At 53.8% G+C, this 13,695-nt stretch overlaps 1 protein-coding gene across 4 annotated transcripts in view; it reads left to right on the top strand.

Moving 5' to 3' along the window:
• The first annotated feature begins 5,588 nt into the window (after positions 1-5,588).
• The window catches only part of LYST (lysosomal trafficking regulator), a 64,033-nt gene continuing 55,926 nt past the window's right edge, over positions 5,589-13,695 (top strand). For 2 of the 4 annotated variants that reach the window (XM_084868645.1, XM_084868644.1), the window contains exon 1: positions 5,597-5,788. The gene's annotated coding sequence lies outside the window, so the exon portion shown is untranslated. Of the gene's footprint in view, positions 5,789-13,695 lie in introns of all 4 variants that reach the window. The other 2 variants (XR_014793579.1, XM_084868646.1) reach the window with 2 other exon arrangements.

Here is a 13,695-nt window from a genome sequence, read left to right as displayed (position 1 = left end):
CCTGCTTTGGAGAGAGCAGATTAACCGCTTTGGCTCAGTGGATAGAGCGTCGGCCTGCGGACTGAAGGGTCCCGGGTTCGATTCCGGCCAAGGGCATGGACCTTGGTGGCAGGCACATCCCCCATAGGGGGTGTGCAGGAGGCAGCTGGTCGATGTTTCTCTCTCATCGATGTTTCTAGCTCTCTGTCCCTCTCCCTTCCTCTCTGTGGGAAACCAAAACTATATATATATATATATATATATATATATATATATATATATATATATATACACACACACACACACACACACACACACACACACACACATATATATACCCGAAACCGGTTTGGCTCAGTGGATAGAGCATTATATTCTCTCTTTGTTTTTTGTTTTTTAATATATTTTATTGATTTTTACAGAGAGGAAGGGAGAGGGATAGAGAGCTAGAAACAATGATGAGAGAGAAACATCAACCAGCTGCCTCTTGCACACCCCCTACCGGGGATGTGCCCGAAACCAATGTACATGCCCTTGACCGGAATCCAACCTGGGACCTTTCAGTCCGCAGGCCGACGCTCTATCCACTGAGCCAAACCGGCTTCGGCATATTCTCTCTTTGGAGAGCCACATTTTTTAAACTTAAACTCCTAATGCCACGTGGTATTTTGTATATCTATAAAATATATATATATATATATATATATATATATATATATATATATATATATATTAAACGCAGCATTATATATTATATATATAATGTATATTTTAAAGGCAGCATTGCCAGGAGCTTGGACCCCTGAGCATCTCTGTTCTCCGTGAAATTCGAATCCCCCCGGAACGGCCTGTGCGGATTCCGGAAACATCCGTATAAGAGACACACACACACACCCATTGCTTGCCTCCGGGGCCGGCCTTCCTGCCTCCATCACGGGTTGGGGTGCGGCCACTCGTGCTTCTTCATCAGAGCACCGGCTGACTGAGCCCGCGGCCCCGCTTTTGTTGGCATCGCCAGTCTCCCCAGCGAGGCCTGCTGGGCGCCCCCGGGCCTCTCCTGGGCGCCGCGCCAGCCCCCTGACTGACTGACTTCCTGTGGCCGAGACTCCGCTCCGAGCCACCACATCAGAGCCTGAGCCTCGGCTCAGGGGCTTCCCCGGGGGAACCGGGCAGAGGGGGGGGCGCCTGCCACGGGTGGCCCCGGTGCTGGCCCCAGAAGGCCCCCTGGCTGGGGTAGTTCAGTGGTTAGGCACCGGCCTGCTGCAGCCCTGCGAGGCACATTCTAGTCTTCTCCCCATTTTATTTCATTTTATTATTTTTTTAATGTATTTTTATTGATGTTTTTACAGAGAGGAATAGAGTCAGAAACATGGATGAGAGAGAAACATCCATCAGCCGCCTCCTGCACCGCCCCACACTGGGGACGTGCCTGCAACTAAGGTCCATGCCCTTGACCGGAATCGAACCCGGGACCACTGAGTCCGAAGGCTGATGCTCTATCCACTGAGCCAAACCGGTCAGGGCTATTTTATTTTATTTTTTAAAAATACAGTGAGTGGCCCAATGATGATGATCTCTGGACGCATCATCATCCGGCCCCTCAGCGTATCTGTATCTCCAATGGGCACCAGAAGGATTCTCTGCTTTTGCTGGAGATCAGCCACCTCGTTGCCCTGAGCTCTCTGTCAGCCAGGGCCAAGGGGAACGCCGATCAGGCGCACGATGTATAGTATCTTTGGCTTCAAATAAATGAGGTGCTCCAGAGAAGTCCACGGAACCGAAACCGGTTTGGCTCAGCGGTAGAGCGTCAGTCTGCGGACTGAAAGGTTCCAGGTTCGATTCCGGTCAAGGGCATGTACCTTGGTTGCGGACACGCCCCAGTAGGGCATGTGCAAGAGGCAGCTGGTCGATGTTTCTCTCTCATCGACGTTTCTAGCTCTCTATCTCTCTCCCTTCCTCTCTGAAAAAATCAATAAAATATATTAAAAACAACAACAACATAAAAACCAAAAACAAAACAAACAAACAAACAAAAAAGAGAAGCACACGGGGTGGCCAGATGAGTATGTGTTCAGAGATTGTCATCATCATCTGGCTACTCCGTGTGTATTTTTATTGCTTGCAGAGAGGAAGGGAGAGGGACAGAGAGATAGAAACATCCATGATGAGAGAGAATCATGGATGGGCTGCCCCTTGCAGGTCCCCCACACTGGGGATGGAGCCCACAACCCAGGTGTGTGCCCTGACTGGGAACGGAACCCTAACCATTGAGCCACACCGCCGGGGCCGGGCAATAATAATCAATACGTGTCCTGAGTGTTCCTGGCATCTGCGGTGCGGAAAGCAGAGAGATGCCGAGGCGGCGCTCCGGGTACCACGAGCAGCATTCACAGAATTGCGCTGAGACCACAGTGCACTGGGCTGGGGTTTGGGGGTGGAGATGGGGGTAGGGGTTGGTGCTGTGGTTCCCACCCATCAGAGCCGCACAGCTGTGACACGTTCCGTTCGATCACAAAGGTCGCCCGAGGGCCACGGAATATCACACCAGCATCGCCGCTGGCATTTGGGGTGAGCACGTCATCGGAAACAGCCCTGACTCCCTCCCTCCCGCGGGCGGGGGCCCTCAGATCCTCCGCCAAAGACCGGAGGTCGAATTTCCAGCTCCTCTTTCAGGCTCCGGGCCTGGCTCCCAGGGAGCGTCTCCAGGATTAGCGAGCGTCAGCGCTCATCGTGAGCCACTCCAATGCCATTTCACGGCCCGGCTGGTGTGGCTCAGTGGTTGCACGTTGTTGACCTATGAACCGGGACAGTGGCGGCAAGCCCCAGGCGGCTCTTGGGCCCCTTGCGTGTGGCTCTCCCACAAAATATCACGGCCTGGGCGAGTCTAGGTTGAAGAAGTGGCGTTAGAAGAAGTTGAAGTTTTAAAAAAAAATGTGGCTCTCCAAAGAAATGTCCATCGTTGTCCTGTTGACATTTGGCTCTGTGGACTCATGAGCTTGCCGACCACTGAGCCAGGAGGTCGGGGTTCGATTCCCAGTGAAGGCACATGCCTGGGTTGCAGGCTCCATGCCCAGTGGGGGCGGGGGGGGGGGGGAGCGTGCAGGAGGCAGCCGATCCATGATGCTCTCTCACCACGGATGTCTCTCTCTCTCTTCCCCTCTCCCTTCCTCTCTGACACCAATAAAAACATAGTTATAATAATAATAATACTTTTGGCAGAAACCGGTTTGGCTCAGTGGATAGAGCGTCGGCCCGTAGGCTGAAAGGTCCTGGGTTCGATTCTGGTCAAGGGCATGTACCAGCAGTGGGTGTGTGTACAACAGGCAGCTGATCGATGATTCTCTCTCATCGATGTTTCTAACTCTCTATCCCTCTCTGTGAAAAATCAATAAATCATATATTTAAAAAAGAATAACAGTACTTTTGCACAATAACAGAATTTGCAAACCAGGATGACTCTCCTCCACGTGGCCCGTGGCTAATTAGTTTTCCAGCGCTACCAGCAGAGTGTCTGATTTAAGATGACCCCCGCTCAGCCTGGAAGAGGAGAGAGGGTTCTTTTCCGAGAATAAATAATAAATGAACTGGCCTCCGAAGGCCAAGAACGAACTCCCGGCAGGGGCTTTGTGGCTTCACTGAGCGTGTGCAGGGGAGGAGGGACGGGACATGCTGGTGGAGAAACCAAGATGTCACCCCCAAAGGAACACCAGACCGTTCGCTCCGGCCCTGTCCTGGCCGATGAGCGAAATGAGCCCCTGACCTGTGGCAGGGTTTGCTCGAGTCTCAGAGCTGGTGAGTCCCAGCACATTAGGACCAGAGCCTGGGCCTGTTGACTGGAATCTGTCCTCTGTTCACTCTGCTCTCCAAAAAATAAACCCGGCTGGTGTGGCTCAGGGGTTGAGCGTCGACCTAGGAACCAGGAGGTCACGGTTCCATTCCCAGCCACGGCATGTGCCTGGGTTGTGGGCTCGATCCCCAGTGTGGGGCGTGCAGGAGGCAGCAGATGGGTGATTCTCTCTCATCGTTGATGTTTCTATTTCTCGCTCCCTCTTCCTTGTCTGAGATCAGTAAAAATGTATTTTTTAAAAGAAAAAGAGGAGGCCAAAACCAGTGTGGCTCAGTGGATAGAGCGTTGGCCTGCAGACTGAAAGGTCCCAGGTTCGATTCCGGTCAAGGGCATGTACCTTGGTTGCGGGCACATCCCCAGTGGGGGGTGTGCAGGAGGCAGCTGGTCGATGTTTCTCTCTCATTGATGTTTCTAACTCTCTATCCCTCTCCCTTTCTCTCTGTGGAAATAAAATAAAATATTAAAAAGAAGAAGAAGAAGAAGAAGAAGAAGAAGAAGAAGAAGAAGAAGAAGAAGAAGGGAAGGAGGAGAAAGAGAAGGAGGGTAAGGAGGAAGAGGAGGAGGAGGAGGAGAGTTGCCCAGAGGGACAGATCACAAGCCACCAAACCAGAGGAAACGTGAAATAAGTGGTTATTCGCTTATTCAACCCGTTTTTTGTTGAGCATCTACGAAGGAGGAGGTTCTGGGGATAGAGCAACGAATCCAAAGGAGCCTTGTCTCTGTTCCCATGAGCCTCCGGGAGGCAGGAAGACAGAAAATACCAAAGGAAGCCAAGAACCACGCGATTGGATCGCTCATGGTAATGAGCGCGGTGGAAGGACTCAGGAGGAAGATAGAGGTGGAGCAGGGATGGCCCCTAAGGATGTGGTTTCCCAGCTCAAGTGGGCAACGACAGGAGGGTGCGGAGGAGGGGCGTGGAGGGCTGATGCATGATTCTGTCTCATCATGGATATCTCTATCTCTCCCTCCCTCTCCCTTCCTCTCTGAAATAAATACATCTTTAAAAAAAAAATTTTTAATTAATTTCAGAGAAGAAGGGAGAGGTAGAGAGAGATAGAAATCAAAACATCAATGCTGAGAGAGAATCGTGGATCGGCTGCCTCCTGCACACCCCACCCCACTGGGGATGGAGCCCACAACCCTGGCATGTACCCTTAACCGGAACTGAACCCGGGACCCCTCAGTTCTCAGGCCGATGCTCTTATCCACTGAGCCACACCGGTGAGGGCTGAAATGAATAATAATAATAATAATTAATAATAATAATAATAATTAAAAAAAGTACCGCTGATCCTCACGGGGACCGACGTGCCCCTCCCCCTCTGCGGGAGAATCAGGGCTTCATGACTCACAGGAATCACCTCGAAATCACTGACTGGAAACCCCGACTGCAGCAGAGGGATCGGCCCGGCTTTGCCAAATTCCCCATGTGACCCAAGCGTGGCCACCCGCCAGGGAGCCGGAGGGAGGGAGGGAGGGAGGGAGGGACGGCCACTCGCCTTCCTGGTCACACAGATTCCCAAGCCCCGTCCCCGCATGACAGAGGCAGCTTGGGCTTCGGGGGAGCCGTCTCCAGGGTCCATCTGGCTTGGAGGAGAGCAGCGGTGGAGCCGGAGCGCGGGGAGCATCCTCTTGTGGGGGAGCTCCCGAGGCCCTTGGGGTGCAGGACGCTACCGCCTTCGCCATCTGCTCCTGCATCCTCCTGGGGGGACCTCAGGGCGTTCGGGGGATCTGCCTTGCCATCGGAGGGGGGGTCCGGTGGTGGGACTCAACTGTGCGTGTCCTCTGACGCGGGGACGGGGATCCTGCCCGAACTCAGCTGAACAGAAGCCAGGATCGAACCGCAGGCGAGCGGTCCAGGGCCCGGAGGCCCGTTTCCCTGCAGGAACCAGGGGATGTGGCCGTGAGCATCCCTGCAGAGGGACTGAGGAGGGCGAGGGTCTCCCGGCGCTCCTGGAGAAGGTAACACCCGTGTGGGCGGGTTCACGTGTTTGTTTTTATTTTATTTTATTTATTTTCCACAGAGAGGAAGGGAGAGGGATACAGAGCTAGAAATGTTGATGAGAGAGAAACATCGATCAGCTGCCTCTTGCACACCTCCTACCGGGGATGTGCCCGCAACCAAGGTACATGCATGCTCTTGACCGGAATCAAACCTGGGACCTTTCAGTCCACAGCCAGACGCTCTATCCATTGAGCCACACCGGTTTCAGCAGGTTCACGGGTTTCTGAGGCTTCCCGGTGCCAGCTGAGAGCATGGCGGCGGGGGTGGGCAGGCTCGGTGCCCGGCTGAACCCACGGGGGAAAGGGGATCAGCAGGCGGGCTCCGGGCAGCCCTGAGCTCCCGGGAGCTTGCTCAGACTCTCTCATGACTGATGTTTCTCTCTCTCTCCCTCTCCCTTCCTCTCTGAAATACATAAATTATATAAATAGTATACATAACACATATACATACATAAGACAGATGATCAGGATTAAATTTGATTAAAAAAAAAACAAATTTAATTTCAGATGGATTGGGGTTTTAGGAAAAACGGGCCCCCAAAGGCAGTCAGCCAAAGAACCGAGCTGAGGAATGGATTAGGGGCTCGGGGCGTCTCCTGGGGAGCAGGCCAGTTGATAGGAAGACAAGGAGAGCAGATACTGGTGCAGCAGATGTTTGCCCGGCCAGGCACGGGAGCCTCTCAGATAAAACGCTTATCTGTGGCAATGGTGCTCTTCCTGGCGCAGGCTCCCTATCGGAAATCTTTCAGGCAGTTAAAGGGGCGGCCCCGGTTTTCCCTACTTGGGCTGGGTCTTGATTGCCTTCGGCTCAAAATAAGCCTATGCCAAAGCGGCACATTTTGGGGGTGGCATATTCTTGTGGTTTTTAAAAATATATTTTATTGATTTTTTTTTTTTAACAGAGAGGAAGGGAGAGGGAAAGAGAGGAACATCGATGAGAGAGAAGCATCGATCAGCCACCTCATGCACACCTCCACCTGGGGATGTGCCCTGCAATCAAGGTACATGCCCTTGACCGGAATCGAACCCGGGACCCTTCCGTTTCCAGGCCGATGCTCTATCCAGTAAGCCAAACCGGCTAGGTCTGGGGTGGCATATGCTGCTCCCCTTTAGGATGTTGCCCATCCCTGGAGTATTTGCATTTTAAAAGTTTATTAATTGATTTGAGAGGAACACACACAAACACACACACACACACACACACACACACACACACACACACCCTGATGGGCCACCTCGTGTACATGCCCCCACCAGGGATCAAACCAGGAATGGAACCCGAAACCTTTTGGTGGGTAGGATGATGCTCCACCCAGTGGAGCCACACTCTCCGGGACCACAGATTTGCATTTTTAAAGATCGCCAGAGGAAGTGGGCAACCTGTGCCCAGAGGCGTGAGCTGCTAATGACTGAACTTCAGAGTTCAGGGGGAGAACCCCTTCAGACCACATGCCGGGGCAATTAGCACCTTGCTTGTTATTGAGTCAGAGAGGAGTGGGAGCCATTAAAAGCTGCATTTGATATGCAGCTTAAAGGAAAATTCTTTCTTTCTTTTTTTTTAATTTCCAATAAGAGTTTATTTAGAAAGCCACAGCGGTAGAAATGAGCTGTAGAAGGAATGGGCTTGGGAAGCCAGTGACAGAGGCCAGACCAGGGGGCCCTTGACGGTTAGAAGGACAAAAGTTCCCCACGCCTGGGCTGGGGAGCGAGGGGGAGGGGAAAGGCGTGGCCCACGCTCTGGGCCCTGCCTTCACCCTAAGAGCTTTTAGGAGCTAAGCGAGGGCATTTTGGAGGAGGTCCCAGAGGAGGATCTCTATAGGTCTGGGATGGTCGATTCCAAAGCAATTCCTGTCCATTTGTAGACCATGCACTTAGCGCTGGTATGACTAGGTAGAACTTGAACCCTTGACCCTCAGACCTCAGAGTGCTGGCTCTGTCTCCAGGACCTCGGACACGTCCCAGTGACTGGGGGAGGGGGGGGGGCGGTGAGGAACAGTGTCCTCTAAAAAGGTCAAATGGCCCCGGCGAGCTGGACCCGGCAGGCACTGCCAGCGATGCAGCCCAAACACGCTTGCATTGAGCCCAGGGCTGCCCCCCTCTGCAGGCGCCGCTATTTTAAGACACAGAACGTTGACCACGCGCCGTCCACTAACTACCGCGTTGGAAGGAGGCTGGGTTGGAAAATGCATCTTTGCTGCGCTAATTGCACAGCGGCTCCGGCTCCGTTAACCTCTTCACGTCTTTAAAAAAAAAAAAAAAGTGTATTATTTCAGAGAAGAAGGGAGAGGGAGAGAGACATTACCCCTTCCCCTATTTCTTGGACTCCCCATACTTTGGACATCCCCCAATCTTCCCCCCCCGCCCCTCCCAACCGCTGAACCCCTGCAGGTTGCCCGTCGCTTTCCCGGCTCTGATGCAACTCGCTCAGCCTAGCCCTTGCAGGGGGAGGGCTCGGGGTCAACCTCCTTCCGCCCCGCCCCGCGCCGCGCCAAGGCCCCGCCCCGCGCCGCGCCTAGGCCCGCCCCTTCCCTTCCCATTGGCTCACCGCCTCTCCGTCACTCCTGGCGACGGCGGAGCTGCCCTACCAGCGAGGGGCCGGCGCGGGCGGAGCCAGCGCGCAGGCGCGAGCGGGCGGGCGTGCCGGGCCCGGATGCGGGGGAGGGCGGTGTTCCCGGTTTCCTGGGTTACCTGAGGGGCGGGGGCGGGAGCCGGCGGCGGCGGCGGCGGCGAGGACGCGGGTTTCGCGGCGTGAGGGGAGCGCGCGGCGGAGGCGGAGGCGGCGGGGCCGGAGGTAAAGCGGCGAGGGGAGCCGACAGCGCCGGGCGCGGCTGCTGCCCGCGGCCTGGCGGGAAGGCGGGGTGTGTGTCGGGGGAGCTGTCATCCGGGCCGGGGGTCGCGGCCCGACGCCCCGGCGGCACCTCCTCTCCGTCTCGGGGGTCGGGGCGCCTCCCGCTGCCTTTTGCAGCCTCGCGCGGCGCCGGCGCGAACTTTTCAGGTCCAGCCCGCTGCTCCCCGGACTGTCCCGGACCCTCGGGGGCCGCGGCTCCCCTGCCCGGCCGCCCGGATGCCTGGGTGACAGTTTTCTGCGGCTGCTCGCCCCCTGCCCTCCCCCGGATCCTCTCCCCGGTGCGAGCGCTCCCGCCTTTGACATCCTTTGCCCGAGCGAGAGGGTCCTCCTCGGAGACGCCCGCCGTCCGATCCGGGCATCCCTGGGCCCTTGGCTGGGATGCAACTGCTTTCCTCTCCGCCACCTGTGGGATGCAACGGCCCGTGTGGCTCAGTGGTTGAGCGTGGACCTGTGCACCAGGAGGTCACGGTGCAATTGCCGGGTCAGGGCACATGCCCGGGTTGTGGGCTCCATCCCCAGTAGGGGGCGTGCAAGAGGCAGCTGATGCATGATTCTCTGTCATCATGGATGTTACTCTCTCTCTTTCCCTCTCCCTCCCTCTCTCTTTTCCTCTCTGCAATCAGCTTCCCAGCCTGGCCGGTTAAACCAAAACAAACCCTTTCCCGTGTGCTGTCTGCTCTGCGGAGGGTACACGCCCATGTCAGCACCCGGTATTACGGAGGTTTGCTTGCTGCAGGTGGAAAATGTCCAGGGAGTGGAGCACCACGTTGGTGTTGACTTTGCACTGATGTTTCTTTCGCGATTGCATTTAGCTCGCATTTCCCCCGGTGCCCGGCACAGGTTGGATAGTCTGCCCAGTTACTCCGCCCGTCCACACCCAGACACCCTGAGGCTAATAAAGAGGCTGACTCCAAGCGTGCCTTTTGAAGGTGCAGTTCATGGAGATGGAGTATCAGGTTTTATAGAGCTTTGCCAGCAGCCACCAGCTTTTTTTTCTCCCTTCTGATAATTCTTGCCGTCATTCATCCTGTTACTACGAAGATTGGATGATTTGGACAAGAGGGAGCATAAGGAGAAAATGACTTACTATGTGATTTATTTTAAAAATGTATATGTTATTTCATGCCGAAGCCGGTTTGGCTCAGTGGAAGAGCGTCAGCCTGGAGACTGAAGGGTCCCGGGTTCGATTCCGGTCAAGGGCATGTACATTGGTTGCGGGCACATCCCCAGTAGGGGGTGTGCAGGAGGCAACTGGTCAATGTTTCTCTCTCATCGACGTTTCTCTCTATCCCTCTCAATTCCTCTCTGTGTAAAATCAATAAAATATATATATTTAAAAAAATGTATATGTTATTTCAGAGAGGAAGGGAGAGGGAGAGAGAGAGAGAGAGAAACATCAATGATGAGAATCATGGGTCGGCTGCCTCCTCCACGCCCCCTACTGGTGATCAAGCGCACAACCTGGGCATGTGCCCTTGGCTGGAATCAAACCCCGGACCCTTCGGTCCTGAGGCCAACGCTCTACCTACTGAGCCAAACCAGCTAAGTCTATAATTTGATTTACATGAAAGCAATTTACAAACTATACAATTACATATAAACTCAGTTTTTTATTTGTTTTTTTTATTTGTTTTTTGTTAATCCTCACCTGAGGATATTTTCCCACTGATTTTTAGAGAGAGTGGAAGGGAGGGGGGCAGCCAGAGAGAGAGAGAGAGAGAGAGAGAGAGAGAGAGAGAGAGAGAGAGAAACATCACTGAGAAAGACACATGGGTTGGTTGCCTCCCCCACATGGGCCTGGGATGGAGCCTGAAACCCAGGTGTGTGCCCTTGACCAGAATCGAACCCGGGACCCTTCTGTCCGCAGGCCAGTGCTCTAGCCTAGGGGTGTCGAACTCAATCAGAGAAGGGGCCAAAATCTAAAATCCAGCCTAAATCGCGGGCCGAATGGTTTACTGAACAGTTATAAACTGACAATGTCATAAACTGACAGCGGAGTGCAGTGATGACAGCGCGGTGCAGGCCACATTGCAAGGCCTGGCGGGCTGGATTTGGCCCGCGGGCCTTGTGTTTGACACATGTGCTCTAGCCACTGAGCCACACTGGCTAGGGCGAGGGTTGCAGTTTTACGGAGGGGTCTCCAGGGAAGACTTCTTGGAAAAGATGACATTGCAGCGTGAGCCTGGAAGAAAGTGGGGGGGTGATTAGTCTGCCTCTGGAGGGGAGGAGTGTTCGGAGGGAAAGACACTGCAGGCGGAGTTGTGTGGGCATGTGGGGGGAACAGGCTGGGCTGGCCTGGTGGAGGGAGTGATGGGCGAGGAGTAGAAACGAATCCGAGATTAGGGGGGACGGGGGATCAGAGTGTGAGGCTGCAGGCCTTTGTAAGGTCTCGGCTTCCACTCTGAGTGAGACTCGCCGCCTTGCGTGGAGACGGGTGAGATCAGACCCGCTTTCTAAAGAGGTCGCTCTGGTTGGATGGAGAATAGCCTTGGGGGCAGGCGGCGGGGTTGGGCAGTGGCAGACGCAGGGACATCAGTTCCGGGATTCTTGCCATGATCCAGGCCAGTGACGATGCCCCTTGGGCCCGAGGACCGTTGGCGTGGTGGGCTTCTGGGTACGTGGAGGGTCGCAGAGCCCACAGGAGACTTCCAGAACACCGGATTTTATCCTGAGCACGTGGAAAGATGGAGCAGGCGCGTCCTGAAGCGAGGCTCATGAGAGGAGCAGTTGGGTGGGAGAAGGTTACGAGTCGGTGAGAAGACAATAAATTAGGCATCCGAGTGGTCACAGGGCCGATCTGCGGACCCAAGGGTTCAATTCCCGGTCAAGGGCATTGCCTGGGTTGCAGGTTCCCTGGCCTCCGGTAGGAATGCATGCAGGAGGCAGCCAGTCAGTGTGCCTCACATCAGTGTTTCTCTCTCCCCCCACCCCCTTCCGCTCCCTCTAAAACACATGTGTCAAACACAAGGCCCGCGGGCCAAATCCAGCCCGCCAGGCCTTGCAATGTGGCCCGCACCGCGCTGTCATCACTGCACTCCGCTGTCAGTTTATGACATTGTCAGTTTATGACTGTTCAGTAAACCATTTGGCCCTTGATTTAGGCTGGATTTTAGATTTTGGCCCCTTCTCTGATTGAGTTCGACACCCCTACTCTAAAATATCCCCAGTGAGGATTAACAACAACAACAAAAGATTCTTATTAACAAACGGACCCTCTAATCAGATACAGAGAGTAAAAGAACATAGATTCTGGAGATTTCAGTGAGCTTGATCACGGTGAATGATCTTTTTAACATATTGCTGAATTTGGCTTGCTAATATCTCGTTGAGGATTTTTGCATCTATTTTCTCTTTTTTTTTTTTAAAAAAAAAAATGTTTTTATTCGCCGAAACCGGTGTGGCTCACTGGATAGAGCGTCTGCTTGTGGACTGAAAGGTCCCGGGTTCGATTCTGGTCAAGGGCATGTACCTTGGTTGCGGGCACATCCCCAGTAGGGGGTGTGCAGGAAGCAGCTGATCGATGTCTTTCTCTCATCGATGTTTCTAACTCTCTCTCTCTCTCTCTCTTCCTCTCTGTAAAAAAATGAATAAAAAAAAAATGTTTTTATTAATTTCAGAGAGGAAGGGAGAGGGAGAGAGAGAGAGAAACATCAATGATGAGAGAGAATCATTGATCAGCTGCTTCCTGCACGCCCTCTACTGAGGATCAAGCCTGAAACCCGGGCATGTGCCCTGACCAGAATAGAACCGTGACCTCCTGGTTCCTAGGTCAACACTGAGCCACGCCGGCCGGCTGTGTCTCATGCTCATCGGGAATGCTGGCCTATAATTACCTTTCTTCGTAATGCCTCCGTCTGGTTTTGGAGCCGGGGCAATGGGGACCTTGTAAAATGAGCATGGAGCCTTCCTCCGCTTGGATGTTTTGGGAGGGACAGGTGTTATGTCCTCCTTGAATGTTGGGTAGAATGTACTGGTGAAGCCATCCTGTCAGGCCCAGTTTTCACTCTTTATTTTTTTTTTTTTAAATATATTTTTATTGATTTTGTACAGAGCAGAAGGGAGAGAGATAGAGAGTTAGAAACATCGATGAGAGAGAGTCATCGATCAGCTGCCTCTTGCACACCCCCTACTGGGGATATGCCCGCAACCAAGGTACATGCCCTTGACCGGAATCGAACCCGGGACCCTTCAGTCCCCAAGCCGACGCTCTATCCATTGAGCCAAACCGGTCTTGGCCAGTTTTCACTCTTTAAAAAAACAAAAAAAAAAAACCAAAAAAAAACCCATATATATATATATATATATATATATATATATATATATATATATATATATTATTAATTTTTTACAGGGAGGAAGGAAGAGGGAGAGAGAGTTAGAATCATCTACCAGCTGCCTCCTGCACACCCCCCACTGGGGATGTGCCCGCAACCAAGGTACATGTCCTTGATGACATCGAACCTGGGACCCTTGAGTCCACAGGCCAATGCTCTATCCACTGAGCCAAACTGTTTAGGGCCCAGTCTTCACTCTTAACAGGGACGCCATGTGCAGGTTAGGAGGGGGCTGCCGCTGTCAGACCTAGCTTCTCATCAGGTCTCTGACGTCATCACCGCTGCATCTTATTCTCGGGCCCCGGATGGAGAAGCGGACCATGCGGTGGGCAGTTAGTGAGCAGCAGCAGCACTTAATCCTAAATACCCGTGAGCAGCCCCTCAGGAAGCCTCTGCGGCTGCGTTTCCAACCCTGCGCCCACCTGTCAGCCAGCACCCACCCCCCCCTCCCCCTGGCCGGGACCTCGCAGCCTATTTCTCGGAGGAAATAGGAACACCCCCATCCCGGTCCTCCCTCCGCCAGACACGCTCATCCCCTGCACCCGCCTTCGGGCTCGGCCGTCCTCAGTGCATTAGGTGACCGTCTGCTCTTCTGTGTGGACATTGGCTCGTCTTCACCCGCTTACTCACCGTTCCCGAAACGATCCTCTCTCATTCCCGCTTCTCATCTGCTTTCATTCCTC

Source organism: Pipistrellus hanaki, assembly GCF_964339955.1.
Source record: "Pipistrellus hanaki genome assembly, chromosome: 20".
Taxonomy (NCBI): Eukaryota; Metazoa; Chordata; class Mammalia; order Chiroptera; family Vespertilionidae; genus Pipistrellus; species Pipistrellus hanaki.
This window is presented reverse-complemented; position numbering and strand designations above follow the sequence as displayed.